The following is a 19290-nucleotide window of genomic DNA, read 5'->3' as shown; positions in this document are numbered from 1 at the left end:
AAGCCAAGTTCAATATCAAATAACACGCGCTATGCTCGAGCTTGAGATCAGTCAGCTCAATGATCGGATCGTATTGTATCGTATCGGATCGGCTGGGAAAAGACGCCTAGTCATAGTTACACACATGTGTACATGTGTCTGTACCGATCTGATGGAGAACAGGAAGCATTACGAAGATAAAAACGCCATAAAAGGCGATTTGTAATAAATCAAAATTAGCAGCATACAACTTTGGGCCAAAACACACGCCCTTTGGCCGCAGCCAAAACTCCCCGAATACCCCGCCCCCCTCCGATCACACCATGCATACGGGTATATCTCTAAATGCAGGTTGCAATCAATGCCGTAATAGCAACAACGGCAATAACAACTTCCGTATTTCATGCGCTGTAATTTAGCTCAAGTAACAAAATGCAAAGCCAAACTAAATGTTGACGGTGACGCGACACGACGCTGAAACTTTAAGCTGAGAGCGGAAAATTGCACAGAGAAAAAAGTGGGGTCAAAGTTCACTTCGTTTCGTTCGGGAACTTTTTCAATCCATTTCAAACACATGCTATGTATAATCCAAGTTCATTTTTGTAGGACTAAGTAAGCTCTTGAAAATGATTTATACATTGTGTATGCACCTTACACTTTACTGAAGTTTTTTTTTATATATTTGTTAATTGGTCTTCAAAAAAAAAGAATATATATTATTTTTACATTGTCAGCTTAACATGTTTTTCCTCAATTTTTTGATTTAAAAATCCTATTCCACCTCTTAATCATAAAACTAGACTTTGAACAACAATCGATTCTTCTAAAAAAAACAAAAACATATCATATTGATTAAATGTTTTTCTGTCTGTGATCTGTAAGCCGAATCGACTGCGAAGTGCCAGCTGTGAGCTGCAATCCAATATTTGCAAAATGTGTGAGCCGGCTAGCCGAAAGGCGACTCTTTACACGTCTGCATTCGATGGCCAGCCACTCGCTGCGATTTGATTTGGTTTCGTGTTTACATACAAATTGACATAATTTGTTTATAAATGTTTAATGATCGGCTGTTGATCGGGCCCAGTCGCAGATTGTTTACTATTTGCAATTGTGCAAATACACAAATATACAATGCGAAAAAGAACATGCTAATGCAGATATCAAAATACGAGACATCACAAGGGGAGCACCACTTGTGACTGACATTTGCGGCCATTAATTAAAATACTTTATGCACCGGTCCCAAGAAACACACAATTGTTCAACATCATTTATGGCAATTTATAAATAGGTAATATTAATTAATTAAATAAACGCCGAGACAATAATTAGAATTATTTACAAGTTTAACTCGTTGGCAGCAGCCGACAAACAAAAAGAAAAAGTCAAAACAAGAGCCAATGAACATAAATAAGAGCCCAAATCCAGAAAATCGTGCAATTAAAACTTGATATGCATATCCTTAACTTTTTTTCAATACAGATGTTTATTATTGTAGAAATGTTGAAATTATCGTATTGATTGCATAACACCCGAATTCATCAGACATAAGAAGAAGAGAACAAATGCGCACCCGGGAACGTTTAATAAAAAAAAAAGGAATAATAAAGGGGAAAAAATTAATTAACATATTTTTATATTAAGTTGTCTTGACGAAAGCCATCCGAGCGTTTGCATATAATTAAGGGACTTATGTACACAACAGTATTAAAATTCATAGATAATAACAGAGTCTATTTAAAAGAACTTATTTTTAGGCTTGGCTACGTAAAGAAATAAATTGGGAAGAAACGTCATGATTCTTAGAATTTGAAGGCTCATCGATGGATTTTGTAGAGAAATAGTAAATAATAAAGATTTATATCCTAATATCCAGAAATAGATAAAAAAGGGTTTTTAAGAAAAAAAACTAATTAAACTAAGATTTGAAAAAATATCTTCTAAGATTATTAAAACTCTTTTCAGTATTTTAAAGTCATAGTTCTAAAAGCGCTACTCAAAATCAATGTTAATTAATATCCATGGATTAAATGTTTTACCTAATTAGAATTTACGTATACTCAAAATAAACTGTAATCAAATTATAAAAAACCACGATTAAAAGATATTACGGCTTTTATGTCATCACATTCGTAAGAATTCGGCACACTTTCCAAAAGTTCTGGATTCCCCCCTCCATATATGTATTTATACACTTGACAATCAGCTTATGGGTGGCTCTGAAATAAAGAATTAAAACAGAATCAAAACCCAACCCAGTTGCGTTTCAACCGACGCAAATGAAGGCACCATAAATTGTATATATATCGCCGATATATCGAAATCGACCCCAGGGCAATACGTATACGTATACATAAGTGCATTATTAGCACTTTCATGGAATTGAAAATGGAAATGTCAAATGGGCGCTGGCCACCGAGTGCGATACACTGTGCGTAGAAGTGGTCAGAAGTGGGAGCAAAGTCGAGTAGATCGGTCTCTCTGACATATTGGCATATAGCCGGCTGGCCATTACAATTATTATTACATATTAACATTTGTAGCATTCTTACATACTTAATACATTATTACGGTAATTTAATAACATGTTCTCATGGTCAACCTGCTGCTGCTCTGGTGGAGTATACCAAGTGGATTTCATCCGAGTGTTGGATGGAGTGCCCCGCGATATCGACAGTATCCCCCCGCTGCATATTTTAAAGAGCCCGCCGGCGATTACATTGTAGCCAAGAGTCAAGAGCCCAGGGCCCACAGCCCAGTACCAACAATAACAACCAGGCCATAATGAACGACACTTTACGGGCAATGCAATCCATGTCCATTGATGGCTCAATGGGGTTCCGATCCGATCCGATCCGATCCGTTCCGTTCCTGGTCAAATCAAATCGCAGATACAAACATCAAATATCACGATTTTCAGCTGTCACCCGGACAGTTGCCTTAGATGCGGATGCGGATATTTGAGCTTGGTTTTGGCCCGCCCGGTGGAAAGTGAAAAGGCATCGGTCTAATTATAACACGTGATATCATCGGACGCGCATGATTTATGCGCAACTGCACCAGATCCGGCAACAACAATCGCCCAGAACCTGATTGGATTGTCTTGGATTATGCACCGCCGCCCCGGGAGTTGTAGAGAGAGCTCAAGTTCAATGTGGAAGCGGCTAATACGAGCCGCCAGACAAGGCGAACCCTTGAAAATGGAAGCGCCTCACTCGCTATCTAATACACGCAGAAAAAATCTATAATCTTGGTTTGTGACAAACTAAATGATCTGATTTAGATCTTATTTTTAGGTCACATACATTTTCTGACACTCTCCTATTAAAGAAAATCTTGATAACATTTTATAGGTTTCCATATTAAAATACAATATAATAAATAGCCTTTTAATTTATTAAAACTAACTTATGCAAAATGTTTTTTTTAACAAAAGATATCTCAAAGCCTTGGTTCTTATGAATTTTTAAGTGGGTCTAATTTTTAACTATTTCAAATTAAGCAACAACATTTTTTAAAGCTCTGTGTAAGATTAAATTTGAAATCTTTTCATATTTCCCACCGTGTAGGGGGCCTCCATCATCCACCCGATACGCCTCTGGACACCCAAAACCACAAACCTCGACGTGCAAATGTCTATGCAAATGCGGCACCCCCAACACTTGGCAGCCCCTCACCTTCGAATTGGCGGCTTTTGCACAAACAATTCCATTTCGCTTTTAATTTCTTCGCGCACCGTTTTTCGTGTGTGTTTGTCAACTAAATTGGGTCTAGTTTATGCGGTTTTTTTATGAATCTGACCTTAGTCATGATCATGAAATGCTCCGAACTGATCCACTGGTCTGTAATTAGGGCATGAATGAGGAACTCAGTGCCAGTTACCCACAGAAAAAAGAGGCTGGAAATTGGATAACAAGAGCAGGAGATTAGGGTGATTGTACATCTCTTATATTCATTTTCATAAATTTAAGTGATAGCTGTAGTTGAATTATTAATAAAATAGGATTTGAAGGGCGGTTTCCTCGTTAATTTACATTTTAAATGCCACCTAAATTGATTTTTATTATTATTATTTCGATATTAATTTATTCTTAAAACAATACAATTTAAAACAAATATTCGTATATTGTAAGCTTACACTAGAATTACTAATTATATTTAAACAGATTTTCGTTTTTCCAAAAGGCAAATAGTTTAAGGGACAGGAGTAAAGTGGAAGGATTGACACAAATGACTACAACGTTTATTTAACGCGAATGTTTTACCCCGAATTGACTTGACAGAAGCTAATGAACCTAAATCTTGTTTGATTGACTGAGTATAGTTCCAAAACTGACATTTTATGCCCAACACGTGATAGTGGGCTTCGTTCTTTGCACCGATCGCCAATCGATGAACCCCCAAACTGCCGACTATTGACACATTTGCTGATTCGGCTTCAAACAAGCTCTAAATCAAGTTCAAAGTCAAACTAATTATCAGTAATTTAGCTAATCAATAATAACAGCAAGCGAGCATACATAGAAAAATCCCCAAGCGGCAAACGCCCAAAAAACATGAAACATGTTTTGTTTAAGTTTGGGTTTATATTTAGTTTTTTCGCTTTACTTTGACCAGGCAAAACAAAACGCCTCGACTAGCCAAACTACTTACACTGACTACTAAGTCCCACACAGCACACAGAAATGCAAATAAATAATTAAAAGCAAATACAGCAGCAGCAAATCAACGCGACCAGCAATATTTTGGCAGCGAACAACTTGTTTAATTTGCATAAAGTCTCACAAACGGAGATGCAATTAACAAGGCGCGCGCGTAGATCCAGTCAGCTGATGATGGGTTCGGATTGGTTGGGAATAATGTGGCCAAAAGGGGACAAAGGCTCCAGGGGGATTCGCAACTGGAACCGGCAGTCGGGTAAATTTAAATACATTTTTTATATGCACTTTGTTGACTTTTTTCGCCTCGCTGTTGTTTAATATAGCCCGGAATTCAGGAATCGGAATCGGAATCTGCTGTGTCGAAACTAGTTCGTCGCAGAATTAGTGCAGTAAATATACATAAAATAAAAACAAAAAAAATAATGTATAAAAACATGCACGGCTGTGTGGGTTAAATATGTATGTACTGCTAAAATGAGCTTTATTTAGCGTGTTCTATTGAAAGGACAATAAACTCTCAGCTAAACGTCAAGGTCAACCACATCGCATTAGAAGTCTGCGATCGATTCTTAATCGGGTCGCTTTAGACATCTGAATTTCAGCTCTTAATACAGCTGAGCTTGATTGTTTTGGGTATGCAAATTGCCCAAGAATTGACAACTGATCATCTCTTTTGGGGGGGTCGTAAATATACACACATTGTGCAATGGAACACAATCGATAAAAATACAAAAATTTGTGAAGCAATCGTTACAATAAACATTAATACAGGTAAATATTTGATCAACTAGAATAGAAACCAATTCTATGGGGGGTCGAAGTATACACACATTGTGCAATGCAAGACAATCGAAAAATAAAGCATACCATATTTACTGTCCCTTACTTCCATAAATAAAATAACTACAATTAGAAGTTAAACTTCATATTTAATGTTGGTCTCAAATTACTTCTTTGGTGGCTCACGGATATGAGATGAAAGCTTAGCAGTATTTGTGATGGACAGGAGGTATTTGTAAGGCATCCTGTTTTTGGGTTATTACTTAGATTTGCATACACTAGCCAAACCCTCTGGAAATTCCCCAATCAGCTGGCCTAGCAGCAAGGATATCCACAGTAGCAGCCGCCACAGGGTCCACATGCGTAGCAAGGTCCGCAGACATTGGGTCCAAAGCAGGGTCCACATCCTCCGCCGCAAGGACCACAGCAGGATCCGCAAGGACCGCAGCAGGATCCGCAGCAAGGTCCACAAGGTCCACAGCACATGATGAATCCGTAAAAAGTTCTAAAAACAGAAAAACAAAAATGTAACTATTTATAGAAATTTTATAATCATATATTTTACTAACTTTGAACCGAACGAAAAAAAATAATTGGAGACTACACAACAAATTTAGATGTGTTCAGACCGAAAAAACAAACGAGAATGATACAAAACCGAATTCATTGAGGTATATGGGTTTGACACACAAAGCAAAGGTTGCTTTATATATTGTTTTGGTTATAAAACTTAAAATGTTTGCCCAACTATAACCGTAACTATAACTATATCACTAATCCAACAAATTCTTAACAACTATGATTGGTGGTTCAGCCATCTTTCTCCTAAAAATCCTTAATCTAGTTTGTAACTAAATCTGCAAGTGTTTTAAATCCTTAAACATTTTCCTTTACATTTTCAGCCAAATCCATAATATTTTAAAACAAAATAACTTTGTTTCATATTACAATGAAAGACCACTATTTTGCAGTGCATGGTAACACATAATATGACGGAATGAGATTTAAATTTTTGTTTTCGGCCGGATCATGTGTTCATTGCACCCGGGTGAAGTTCGAATCGCTGCCGGTTCTCAAGTCGAGTTCTGCGCTGCAGTTTTGTTTACTCTTGATTTTGTCGTACTTTTTGATTAAGTGCATGGCGCATAGCCGGGGCTGAACGGGTATATATGCAAGTGTATATAAAGTTCATTATCTGACCGAAGAGCCGTGTTGTTTCCCAGCCGAATCGAGCCAAGAATGTCGCATTGAAAGAGGTCAATCACCAGCGTCTCGATTGCGCCTTGGTTGTCACTCGTGTAATTGAGCGCAATTTATTTTATTTGCTAACGATTTTACGATTTCGGTTAATTAACTCCCAAAAAGCAGGAAGCCAGCTAGTTGACATGGCTACCAGTCCCCCAATGGAACCACTTTCACATAGTGTACCTTGGCCAAAGTATATGCTTATACAATGATTTGTATTTGTGCATGACTGACTCAGCCCGAGCATTCGTCCAGAAAAGTATGGGTTGCAAATAAAAAGCGCATAATAGGCGTTTAAATGCAATTTTCTCGGCAAAATGGTCGGGCGAAATATCAAAAATTCGAATTATATGTTTTGCAGCATGTTGATTAGAATGAAATATGTGTGTGCGGAGGGTCGGCCAGCAGAAGCAAAAAACACCGTCGACATGCCGCACAGAAGTCCTCTCCCTTCTAGCAGAAATATTTGGGTAGCATCTTCCATCCGATGAGACGGACAAGTCCAACTCAAAGTCGGACTGCTTGTTCTTTTTCAGCAGGCAGAAAAAATCTGTGTCAGTCTTAGCCCCTAACAAATCGTAGGGAAAACATTAATATATATCAAAAAATTTAATGTCAATATATAAAATATGTTTCAGTCTACCATTAAATACCTTAACTATCTTCAGAATTTTTGAAACACCCACTTTAAAGATATTAGTTGCTAATTAAACAGTTTAAATTATGATAAATATTTATAAACTTTTACCTATTTAAATAAGAGTTAGTTATTTATTACGCCACATGTAGGTTACAAATCTTTATTAAAATATAACTTTGTGTTTATTTTTCTCTGTGTGGAACTCTGCTTTTTTTTTGAGCTCGGGATGGATGGAACTCTGGTCAATAATTTTGTGAGGGTGCCGCCAAAAGGGCAGCAGACGCTGCTCTAACTTAGTTTTTTTTTCTGATATTTGCCATGGTCTTTGTTTGAAATAGATTATTGGCAATACATATGTATACAAATATTTTTATTTCGTCTGGCGACGAGAGTTCAAGGATTTTTATTGGGTTCAGTGAACCAAATGCCTTTCCTCCGGCCGGAAATATCAAATTCGCTTTAATTATGGCCCCTCGCGCAACTTATTAATATAAGTTTGATGAAAAGTGAAACACAATGGGCACACACAGATGTCATCATCTGCTGGAAAGCGCTGAATAGTGCCAGTCAACCCAGCGAAATCAATATCCGCCTGTCTTAAGTGTGCGCCCTAATGACTATGGGCGTGGCATCTAAGGGCTGAAGGTGGAGAAAGGGCAGAAGGGGTAAAAGGTGAGTCAAGGTAACCCGAGTAGCCGACGAAAGTGAAGAAAGCACGTGCCGCCCCCTAAAACTGGCAGCTGATCCCTTAAAAAAGAAAAGTGAAACGCAGTTCAACGAGATCTAGATCAAAGTAGAAGCTAAAAGATTGATATTGCGGCACCTTTGTTTAAACAATAACATATTTCCACATAATCCACAAGAATATGAAATTATTTTCAGCAAAAGAATCGACAAATTTAAATCGTATTTTTAATAATAGAGAATTTTCTCTTTTCTAACTTTTTAATTTGAACAAATCTAATTAGTTATTTTTATTTATTTATTTCTATTTCATTGGCTTAAGCACATTGACAATGATAAATAGTGAGTGATAGTGAGTCAAAATACAAATTCATTTCTTATAAAAAGAAATATTTTGTTAAGGAAGTTGTATATCACAACATTTTGGAAATTACTTCAATTAATTTAATGAAATGTATGTCCGCCTGGCGTTAAAGTGACTTGAGGGCGTGTCAATTGAAGAGCAGAAATGTAAAAAGGGTAAAAAGTGAATGCAGGGAATATAAAGATCCAAGGAAAGTGAAGAAATCGGCAGTTCTAGGCACGTGCCGCCCCAAAAAAAGGATTCAGCTGCCTTAATAAAGGAAAGTGAACGCAACATGGCCCGATTCCGATACCTATCCAGATCCAAATTCAGATCGAAATCAGAGCAGTGAAGACTGAAATTCTGATTGATCGTGCGACATGGGATGCGGATGAGGCTGCCAGGAATTCCTAAGAAAATGGCATACACACAAAAAACGCAGCACCAAAAAAAGGGTGGAATACAATATAATAATAATAAGGAGCAAGGGAACAGAGAGCTCGTATTATTTAATTTGGAACTGGGCCGTTCCTTTTTTGTTCCTGTTTTTCTGGCCCGGTATCAATGAATCGAAATGAAATAAAATGAAATGCGAATCTCTCGATCGCGTGCGGCAACATTTTCACAGATTTCAGAATTCGAGTTTTAAGCTTTTTGCTCGGGATTCTGATTCTGCGTTTTGATTTGTGCCTCCTTTTGATCGTGCCACGTTTTTTTTTTGGCTGTTTGTGTGTAATATCGGGGGTTGTGTCTTCTGTTTAGGCTATAAATGGCATATTAATACATACTCCTGTTTAACCCTTGAAATCTGGAAGGGTTTGTCTTACTTTAGTCTTATGTTTAGTGATTTTTATTGCATTTTTCGTTGTTCTGTGAAATATAAAGTAGTTATTACCCCTATATTTATTACATTATTTTTCTGAAGTTTAAATAATTAAAGTTTAAGTTGAATAAATCATCACCACTTAAGATATTTATTTCTGATCACTAAACTGGGACACTTTTAGGGTTAATCCTCCATTTTGTTCCCAAATATTTATACCAATGCCATAATTTTTCATGTTTTTTTCCCCAGTCAGTTGATGACTAATACGCATGCAAGTTCCGCGAAAAACGCCGCCCCCGCGTCCCCTCTGCATTCCACAAATAGTTGCCTGCCAAATTGCAACTCAATTATAAATTGCAAAGAGGAAAATAAAAAGAAAAGGCAAGAAACCGAAAAGCGAAACCGAGACCAAAGAAACCCAGAAAAAACCGAAAAGAGTCGCAGTGTAAAATTGTAGCTTAGGCAGCGGCAAAAACTGCTAATTTAACTGCTAGTTTCGCATGCTAACACACACACATACACATACCCAGACCAAAAAGCTGGAAAACATCAATGGAAATGCCATGAAAATGCAGGTTGAGCTCTGGAAAATCCATGAAATGTGCAAGTACGAGGAAAATCTTCCGCGTTTGTGTAATGCAGGAAGATTTGGCATGATGTTTGCTTTTGTATTCGCTTTTCATTTTCCCTGGACTGCTGACACATATATACTGTAGGCTTACTACACTTTTCAAATTTATAAACACTTCGAAATAAATCAGCCTCAAATAAAAAATGTATAACATATATTTATAAATGAGTATACCCACCTTTAACCCACCTTTGTATAAAACTTGTAAGGTCCCTTTATATAATAAATAATTGTCCCTGATAGCATTATACAAAAATAGTCAATTAGAACGAGGAATCACTTTAAAAGAAGTGAATTTTGGTCTCCACTAAAATAATTTTTATTTAACAATAATGTTACAAATATTACCAGGTTTTAGACAATAAATTCTATGTTTACAAATTTTTGTTTTCCATAAGTGGTTGCCTATCCATAAAAATTGGCACTTAATACTTTAAACTTCTGCACTTAAGAATATTTAAAAATTAAATTGTCATATTGCTGGGTCATTGATTTTCTAATAAATGGGTCATAAAACAACTTATTTTTGTCTTTCAGTGTTTTAAGAGATGTAATTGGGAGTTGAAAGATTTCTGTGAGACAGATCGTGGATCACCTTTAGGATCGAAAAGAATGGACTGGTCGAAGCCGGTGGAAAATGCCGCCAAATCGATCATAAAAATTTCTCTTGGAGCGATCGCATCGATTCAACGGATCGGAGATTGAAGATCGGAGAGCGAAAGCACGCGAGGTCCGTTTGGAAGAAAGCAGGTGAGAGCGGCGATCGCTCGTAAAGAGCTGAAAACATGACACCCCAGATGCGCCCGCTCCTTGGCCGCGGGGGTGGTGCAGGGGGTGGTCGAAAGGGGGAGGGGACAGCGTGCGAAAGTGAAATCGAACCTTCGCTGCCGGCGTTTGCGCTTTTAAGCAGCAACAAAAACATCGTAGCCGGGCCGGTTTCAAAGTTTACGAGGGGCGCGACCGCGGTGCACAGTGTATCAAATCCCATTTAATTGGACGTAGAAAATATAATTAAAATATTTATTATTAAACAATAACTCACTGCATTGTAATTAAACATGTTCGCCTTCATATAGTGTTAACTTTCTATAAATAATATTCATATTTCAAAAATGTTAGTTGTCTAGGTAGATATTTTCAAAATAATCATATTTCAAAAGCCTTTCTGCCTTCCTGGTCTTAATTGCTTTTAATAAACTAATAAAACCAAGTCTGTAGCCAGTAAAATATACATATACATTTTGTAATAGTTCATAATACTTTCTTACTAACAGATATGTATACAATCAGTTCTATACTTAATTTTAAAAGCTTTAAGCAGATAATTTGTTAGCCCAAAATGTTTTTAATATGAAATTTATTCTTCAAAATTGTATAATTATTTATAAGAACCCTAACTCAATAACAAAACATTCAAAATAAAAAATGTGTAGAAAACCAGATATAATTTCCATTAATAATTAATTATAATACACTGTGCGCTTGAGACTCAGCTTTTGGACAATTGAAGAGAGTGCGGCGGGCAGAGCTGTTAACTTCAATTAATAATAACAAAAATACGAATTTGTAAAAGTTTCGCATTTATTTTTACAGACGGTGAATGAAAATCCGTTTCGGTTTTAATTTTGGCTCCTCGCAGGCAGCGCAGATTTAATTTTTGGCCCGGTCACTGAACTTTGTCCGACTGGACTTTCGTCATGAAAAGTTTTGCATACGTGAGCGACCGCCGATGACGCGCTGGCCGGACCCTAAGCCGATAATTATAATTACCCATCAATTGCCTGGTGGGTGGGTGGCAATGCTTCGATTGCTTTTCCTCCGATTCGGACGCATTTGGGGCTAATTGCGGACAGGGACAGGATCTTAACTCGGTCATCAACCAGGTGAGGAGGTTTCCATTTCGTTTATTTGTTTTAATTTACATTCTTATTCATTCCACCAACTAATACAAATTCTGAACAGAAAACCAGTGTTTACATTATAATTAGAAATGATAAGATGGTAATTGTAAATTCTTAATATTTAAGTGAATAAATTATTTATGTACTAAAATAAAACGATAAACAGATTAAAAATGAACTTTACAATTTGAAAGTATACTTTCTCATACATAGAAATATTGATAGTGTTTTAATGACAAAAGGTTTGACCAATCTCAAATATATTCCTTAACACATCTTTTGAAAACGTGATTTCTTCGATGGCCAGAATTTCGCTCACCGCTGATGATTGCGGTTAAGCGATTGCAGGGGCAATTGGAAATGCAAATCAATTTTCAGATCTCAAGAAATATGCAGCTTTAATTAGTTAATAAGCGGCGCTGGCTCGCAGCTGACACCGTCGCGACATGGCCATGGCTTTGGTAGTTACCGTGGCTACTGCCACATAGCCGCTGCAGTAACCCAGGATTCCTCAGACGACGCTGATAAAGCTGGACTGGACCACAAATGGGCGTCGAGCGCAATTAGCGCCATATATCAATTACCGAGCAGTCCTCCACTCCACTTCACTCCACTCCACATTACGTATACGCAGACGACGCGCGGCTAAAGTGTTTTCATTATAAATCATTTATTCAAATTGCATATTAGAGCGACTGGTTGTGGTCAGCACCTCGGCGCTGCTCCGATTGGGTTCCGGCGTCGATTCGCGTCGCGAACAGCTGATCGATGGATCAGGTGAATATATAGTAGCTGCAACGGCGACCAGTGATAACCACTTGACGCCTCTGGACCGGACAGCTGTCTGGCAGCGGTCGTCAAGCATAAACAATATTCAAATTAATGGGAATTTTCAAGGAATGCAGTATAAGCCATGCCTAATTTAGGTTCACACTGCAGTCTGTCAGCTCTTTAAATAATGTAAATAATTTAATTAAAAAGGACAAAAACAATAATGTGGAGTCCGCCCAAGGGAGTTTTCCCTCAAATGAATGGTATCTGTTTGACAACTGAGTTATAATGCATACCACCCTCACTTGTCAGTGACAAAGGGACGAAAGATCGTTCAAGAGTTAAGTTTAGAAACTAATAAATTGGAGAAATGAAATTCTTATTCAATCCAAACGTTGTTCAAAGTCAAACAGTCAAGTAAAATAATTCATCGATGGGTGTACCCAAAGTAACGGCTAAAATTCTGCGCGGCTTGTTTTCCATCGCCAGATGCATTGGCTTGGTATCCTTCCGGCTTAAGAACTCGAGGAATAACGTCATGGTCCTGGAGGAAAGCTGCTGGAGTTGTTCATGGTGGAAGTGGTTCACCGTAGTCCTGCGACTTGTGCCTCTCTGTGTCACTGTCTTAATGAGCTTGCTATGGGTACTAAAGTTAGGCAACATAACGATTTTAATACACCTTGTACTTATAATACCGACCTACCTATCGATGATCATTCTGGAGATATTCCATGGCCCAGAGATCGTTAAGTTGGTAAACCGATATATTGAACTCTTCCATCGATTGAGGTCCTTGAGCTTCAGAAAGGAAATTGGATTTGGTGGCGGACGAGAATTAGTACTGGTTCTCATCTTTGTCGGCTGTCATTTAATAGAAATTCTGGTTCTGTCTTCAGATTCTAAGTGGGACCCCAGCTTGATGTATTTTGTTTCTTGCAGCTGTATTTCTTATACAACTGTTGCATGTAAAATGATGATGCGAATCAGTGCAGTTTGGTACCAGAGCTTGGGATTTCTCTATTCCGAAGTTCAGCAACATCTTCGTTTCGAGCTCCGATCCCAAATAAAGGTCTTTAGGGTTAAACCAAAATCTAAGTCCCTTGGAAGGATAAAAAACAACATGATTTTTTTTAGGGAGATTTCGTATGTGATCAAATCATTTCAAAACTTAACTGATGTACACCTATTTTTAAGTCTGGTCAACGATCTCTTTTTAATAGTCACGATCTCCTACCAATCGATTATGGAATCGAAGTTCATAGACTTTTGGCAGTGGCTAGCCTTTGTCAGAGTTATTCTTGATGTATTTATTTTATGTTTCGTTTTTCAAGAATCGGTTAATCGGTTTAGATGCATTAAATATCTCACTATAGAGCTTTTTTTTGCCGCCGAGCTAAAGGATTGGAACCAAACGGTAAGAGAACTTATATATATATATTATATGCATCTAATGACAATATTAATGGTCATAGGTAGAAATGTTCGTGACACATCTAAACCTTAACCAGTTAAAAGTTTGTCCTTTACTGCTTTTCGATGTCTCCAATAAGCTTTTTCTTTCGATTTTTGCTGGAGTAGTAAACTATCTGGTTTTTATAACACAAATAATAATGCAGCAACACATAAAGTAATAACAATTGTTTTCATTAATTAACATTTTGTAAAATGGTGAAAATATATATACGCTCAGTTGCTCTATTGCATTTGCAAATTTTCCTCTTATATTGTACTCAAGAACAATTCCTTACCGAAACTATGTTAACTTCGATTTACAATAAATATAACTAATCACTTTATGTTGATTATCGGTTTTTATTCTGGAATGTTTACTTCATGGAAATAACATTAAGGGTAAAATCTGTTTGGCTTAATGAATTATGATTTTGATAATGTTTGCGATAAAAGGGATAAGAGTACGCAAAGTATACTGTGCGGAAAAAGATGAGTACAACTGTTTGGCAAAATTGCTTTATTTGTAAATATTTGGTTAAATACATATTTATACCCGTTACTCGTAGAGTAAAAGGGTATATTGTATTCGTGCAAAAGTATGTAACAGGTAAAAGGAAGCGTTTCCGACCCTATAAAGTATATATATTCTTGTTCAGGATCACTAGCCGAGTCGATCTAGCCATGTCTGTCCGTCTGTCTGTCTGTCCGTATGAACGCTGAGATCTCGGAAACTATAAAAGCTAGAAGATTGGCATTTTGCATGTAGATTTTAGGAGTTCCTACGCAGCGCAAGTTTGTTTCAAAATGGTGCCACGCCCCCTCTGACGCCCACAAGCAACAAGCAGTGGCCACAGTTTTGATGCTATTATGAAAATTTTAATTAATATGTATTTGTTTCGTCAATACCTATCGATTGGCATAATAAAAGTTTGCCACGCCCCCTCTAACGCCCAAAAAACCCATTAAACGCTTAAGCCTGGCTGACGCCTACATTTCCACCTTTCATGGCCCGTGGTACCAATGTCTTGGGGTAGAGGGCGCAATACAATAGCATATTTATATTAAGTTAATTAGCTGAGGAACGGCTATCTAATAGTCGAGGCACTCGACTATAGCGTTCTCTCTTGTTTTGTATTGTAATCTTTAATTTAAAATAAACCAAATTTAATCATAGAATGACAACTGGATCGGTTTAAGGAAAAGCTTTGATCAAAATTCACAACACTTAGCCAATAAATAAACCTTATTAAGCTTGATCTGCAACCAAAAAACGTTATATTCATAAAAGTTCACTAGGGGGTAGTCGATTTGTTGTGATTAAATGATTGAAATATTAAAAAAAATTTACCATTTGCATTAGCAATTCTTTTGATCCTAATAAAATTGTCTAATTTGAGACAAATTAACATACATTGTTTGGTGAATCACCGATTCGGTGAAAACAACAATACTATCGAAGTTATTAAGTTATTATGACTAGCAAGTCTGGAAAATGTAACAAAAGTGTCAACTCTTAAATTGCCAACAAAAATACAAAGGTAAATAATTTAATTAAAAATGACAAAAACAATAATGGGAGTCCGACCAAGGAAGTTGGTACCTTATATGAATAGTATCTGTTTGACAGCTGAGTAATGAAGCATATTAACCATATTTATCACCGGTAATGGGACCAAAGATCGTTCAAAAGTTAAGTTTCCATCAAATTATTCAATCCAAACATAGTTCAAAGACAGTCGAGTCCGATATTCACACGATGAGTGTACAAAAAGTAACGGCGAAAATTTGGCGAGGCCTGTTTTTCTTCGCCAGATGCATTGGCTTGGTATCCTTCCGATTTAAGAACTCGAGGAATAAAGTCACGGTCCTGGAGGAAAGCGGCTGGAGTCGTTCGTGGTGGAAGTGGTGCACCATAGTCCTGCGACTTGTGCCTCTCTGTCTTACTGTGCTAACAAGCTGTCTATGGATACTACAAACAAAAAAAATAGGCAACATTATGCTTTCAATTCACATTGTGCTTTTGATACTGAGCTACTTATCGATGACAATTCTGCAGATTTTCCATGGCCCAGAGGTTGTTAAGTTGGTAAACCGATATCTTGAACTCTTGCATCGAGTGAGGTCCTTGAGGTTCAAGAAAGAAAATGGATTTGGGGGCGGACGAGATTTACTACTGGTTCTCGTCTTAATCGGATTTAATATTTTAGAAGTTTGGGGTCTTTTTAAATATTTTGAATGGGTCCCGAATTTCGAGTATTTGGTTGGCTGTATGTCTTATATAACTTTTGCATGTAAAATGATGATGCGAATTAGTTTTGTTTGGTACCTTAGCTTAGGATTTCTCTATTCAGAAGTGAAACAACTTCTTTGTTTCGACCTTCGATCCCCAATGAAGGTCTTTTCAATTAAACCAAAATTTAAAGCCCTTGGAAGGAAAAAAAATACTATGATTCTTATTAAGGAAATTTCGTATGTTGTCAAATCATTGCAGAACTTGACTAATGTTTATTTATTTTTAAGCCTGGCCAACGAAATCTTCTTAATAGTCGCGATTTCTTACCAATCAATTATTGAATCAAAGTTCATGAACTTTTGGCAGTGGCTAGCCTTGGTCAGAATTATTCTTGATGTGCTTATTGTATGTTTAGTTATTCAAGAATCAGTCAATCAGTTTAGATGCATTCAGGATCTCACTGTTGAGCTTTTCTTTACCTCCGAGCTGAAGGATTGGAATCAAACGGTAAAAGAACTTAATATTGTGTTCCATAGCAACTAATGACACTATTTTTGGTTATAGGTGGAAGTATTTGTGACACATCTAAACCTTAACCAGTTAAGAGTTCGTCCTTTGCTTCTTTTCGATATTTCCAACGAACTTTTTCTTTTTATTTTTGCTGGAGTAGTGAACTACCTGGTTTTTATCATACAAATAATTATGCAGCAACACATGAAGTAATGTCAATTGTTTTGATCAAAAAACATATTCAAAAAAGGTAAAATATATATTTACGTAGTTTCACGATTGTCTAGGCAAAATTTCAATATATATTTTACATAAGAACAATTAATTTGTAATAACTAGTTTAACTTCGATTTTAAATAAATGTATAATTTCAATGGTTTCGCTGGATTGGTTTTCAAAATAGCTCACATTCTTAAAAGTGCACTAGGGGGGCTTAATTTAATTTAATTAAAAACAAGAAAGGAAAGCTAACTTCGGGCGGAGCCGAAGTTGAAATACCCTTGCAGAATATTCTGTAAATTATATTCTTCAAAATTATTCATATGATGCATTCTTAATACTCATAAAAAATCCCAACTTCCTAACGTTAAAAACACAAAGTAATGGCATTTCCAATCGTTCAGTTATATGGCAGCTATAGGATATAGTCGGCCGATCCTTATGAAACTTAAAAGGTCGGATTGATTGGCCAAAAATAAAACCCATAGAAATTTTCAACTTCCTAACTTTACAAACACCAAAGTTATGGCATTTCCGATCAATCAGTTATATGGCAGCTATAGGATATAGTCGACCGATCCTTATGAAATTTGGTACGTCGGATTGGTTGGCCAAATATAAAACCCATAAAAAATCCTAACTTCCTAACTTTAAAAATACCAAAGTTATGGCCTTTCCGATCGTTCAGTTATATGGCAGCTATAGGATATAGTCGGCCGATCCGGCTCGTTCCGACTTATATACTACCTGCAATAGAAAGACAACTTTTGGGAAAGTTTCAAGCAGATATCTTTAAAACTGAGGGACTAGTTTGCGTAGAAACGGACGGACGGACGGACAGACGGACAGACGGACAGACGGACAGACGGACGGACAGACGGACAGACGGACAGACGGACATGGCTATATCAACTCAGGAGGTGATCCTGATCAAGAATATATATACTTTATAGGGTCGGAAATGTCTCCTTCACTGCGTTGCAAACTTTTGACTGAAATTATAATACCCTCTGCAAGGGTATAACAAGAAAGGAAAGCTAACTTCGGGCGGAGCCGAAGTTGATATACCCTTGCAGAATACTCTGTAAATTATATTCTCCAAAATTATTCATATGATGCATTCTTAATACTCATAAAAAATCCGAACTTCCTAACTTTAACAACAACAAAGTTATGGCATTTCCAATCGTTCAGTTATATGGCAGCTATAGGATATAGTCGGCCGATCCTTATGAAATTTGATAGGTCGGATTGATTGGCCAAAAATAAAATCCATAGAAAATCCCAACTTCCTAACTTAACAAACACCAAAGTTATGGCATTTCCGATCAATCAGTTATATGGCAGCTATAGGATATAGTCGGCCGATCCTTATGAAATTTGGTGGGTCGGATTGATTGGCCAAATATAAAACCCATAGAAAATCCTAACTTTCTAACTTTACAAACACCAAAGTTATGGCATTTCCGATCAATCAGTTATATGGCAGCTATAGGATATAGTCGGCCGATCCTTATGAAATTTGGTAGGTCGGATTGATTGGCCAAATATAAAACCCATAGAAAATCCCAACTTCCTAACTTTACAAACACGAAAGTTATGGCATTTCCGATCAATCAGTTATATGGCAGCTATAGGATATAGTCGGCCGATCCCGGCCGTTCCGACTTATATACTGCGTGCAAAGGAAAGAAGGGTGTGTGCAAAGTTTCAATCCGATAGCTTTAAAACTGAGAGACTAGTTTGCGTAGAAACAGACAGACGGACAGACGGACAGACGGACAGACGGACAGACGGACGGACAGACGGACAGACGGACAGACGGACATGGCTATATCAACTCAGGAGGTGATCCTGATCAAGAATATATATACTTTATAGGGTCGGAGATGTCTCCTTCACTGCGTTGCACACTTTTGACCAAAATTATAATACCCTCTGCAAGGGTATAATAAGTTGAGTAATTAAAGAAGCGGTAAGAATTTTAATTTTTCACCATTGAATGTTGGATTAACAATTCTTTTGATTATATTAATGTTTAATTTTTTGGCAGACTCCATTTTAATAAAATTTTAAACTTTTTAAAAGTCAAAATAGTTAGTTTCATAAACTATTAACAATTTATTGAAGCCATAATTTAGTTTAACATGTATATTACGTACCGCTAATATGGTATTTCATTAAACTAGAAGTGTCAGTACGACAAATCCGAGAAAACTTAATTCGTGAGTATAAAAATTACAACTTTGAAATTTTCTTTTTAAGATACTATCGAAGTTATTAAGTTGTTGATAATCCTATGTAGATATTCTTAATAATGTAACAATATTTAAGTTATTTTATTAAATTTTTTTTGGCTTTATTTAGATTTACACTGTAGTCTGCTTAGCTAGTCTGGAAAATGTAAGAAAACTG

General features: G+C 36.8%; 1 long non-coding RNA gene across 1 annotated transcript; it reads right to left on the bottom strand.

Annotated features, from left to right (window-relative positions):
* Positions 1–5549: 5549 nt before the first annotated feature.
* On the bottom strand, positions 5550–6079 carry LOC108037778. The gene is made up of 2 exons (XR_001768903.1): positions 5990–6079; positions 5550–5925 (listed from the first exon to the last, which is right to left on the bottom strand). It is a non-coding gene; the product is annotated as an uncharacterized LOC108037778 (long non-coding RNA).
* Positions 6080–19290: the final 13211 nt, after the last annotated feature.

The sequence above is a fragment of the Drosophila rhopaloa genome, unplaced genomic scaffold, assembly GCF_018152115.1.
Source record: "Drosophila rhopaloa isolate 14029-0021.01 unplaced genomic scaffold, ASM1815211v1 contig_167, whole genome shotgun sequence".
NCBI lineage: Eukaryota > Metazoa > Arthropoda > Insecta > Diptera > Drosophilidae > Drosophila > Drosophila rhopaloa.
This window is presented reverse-complemented; position numbering and strand designations above follow the sequence as displayed.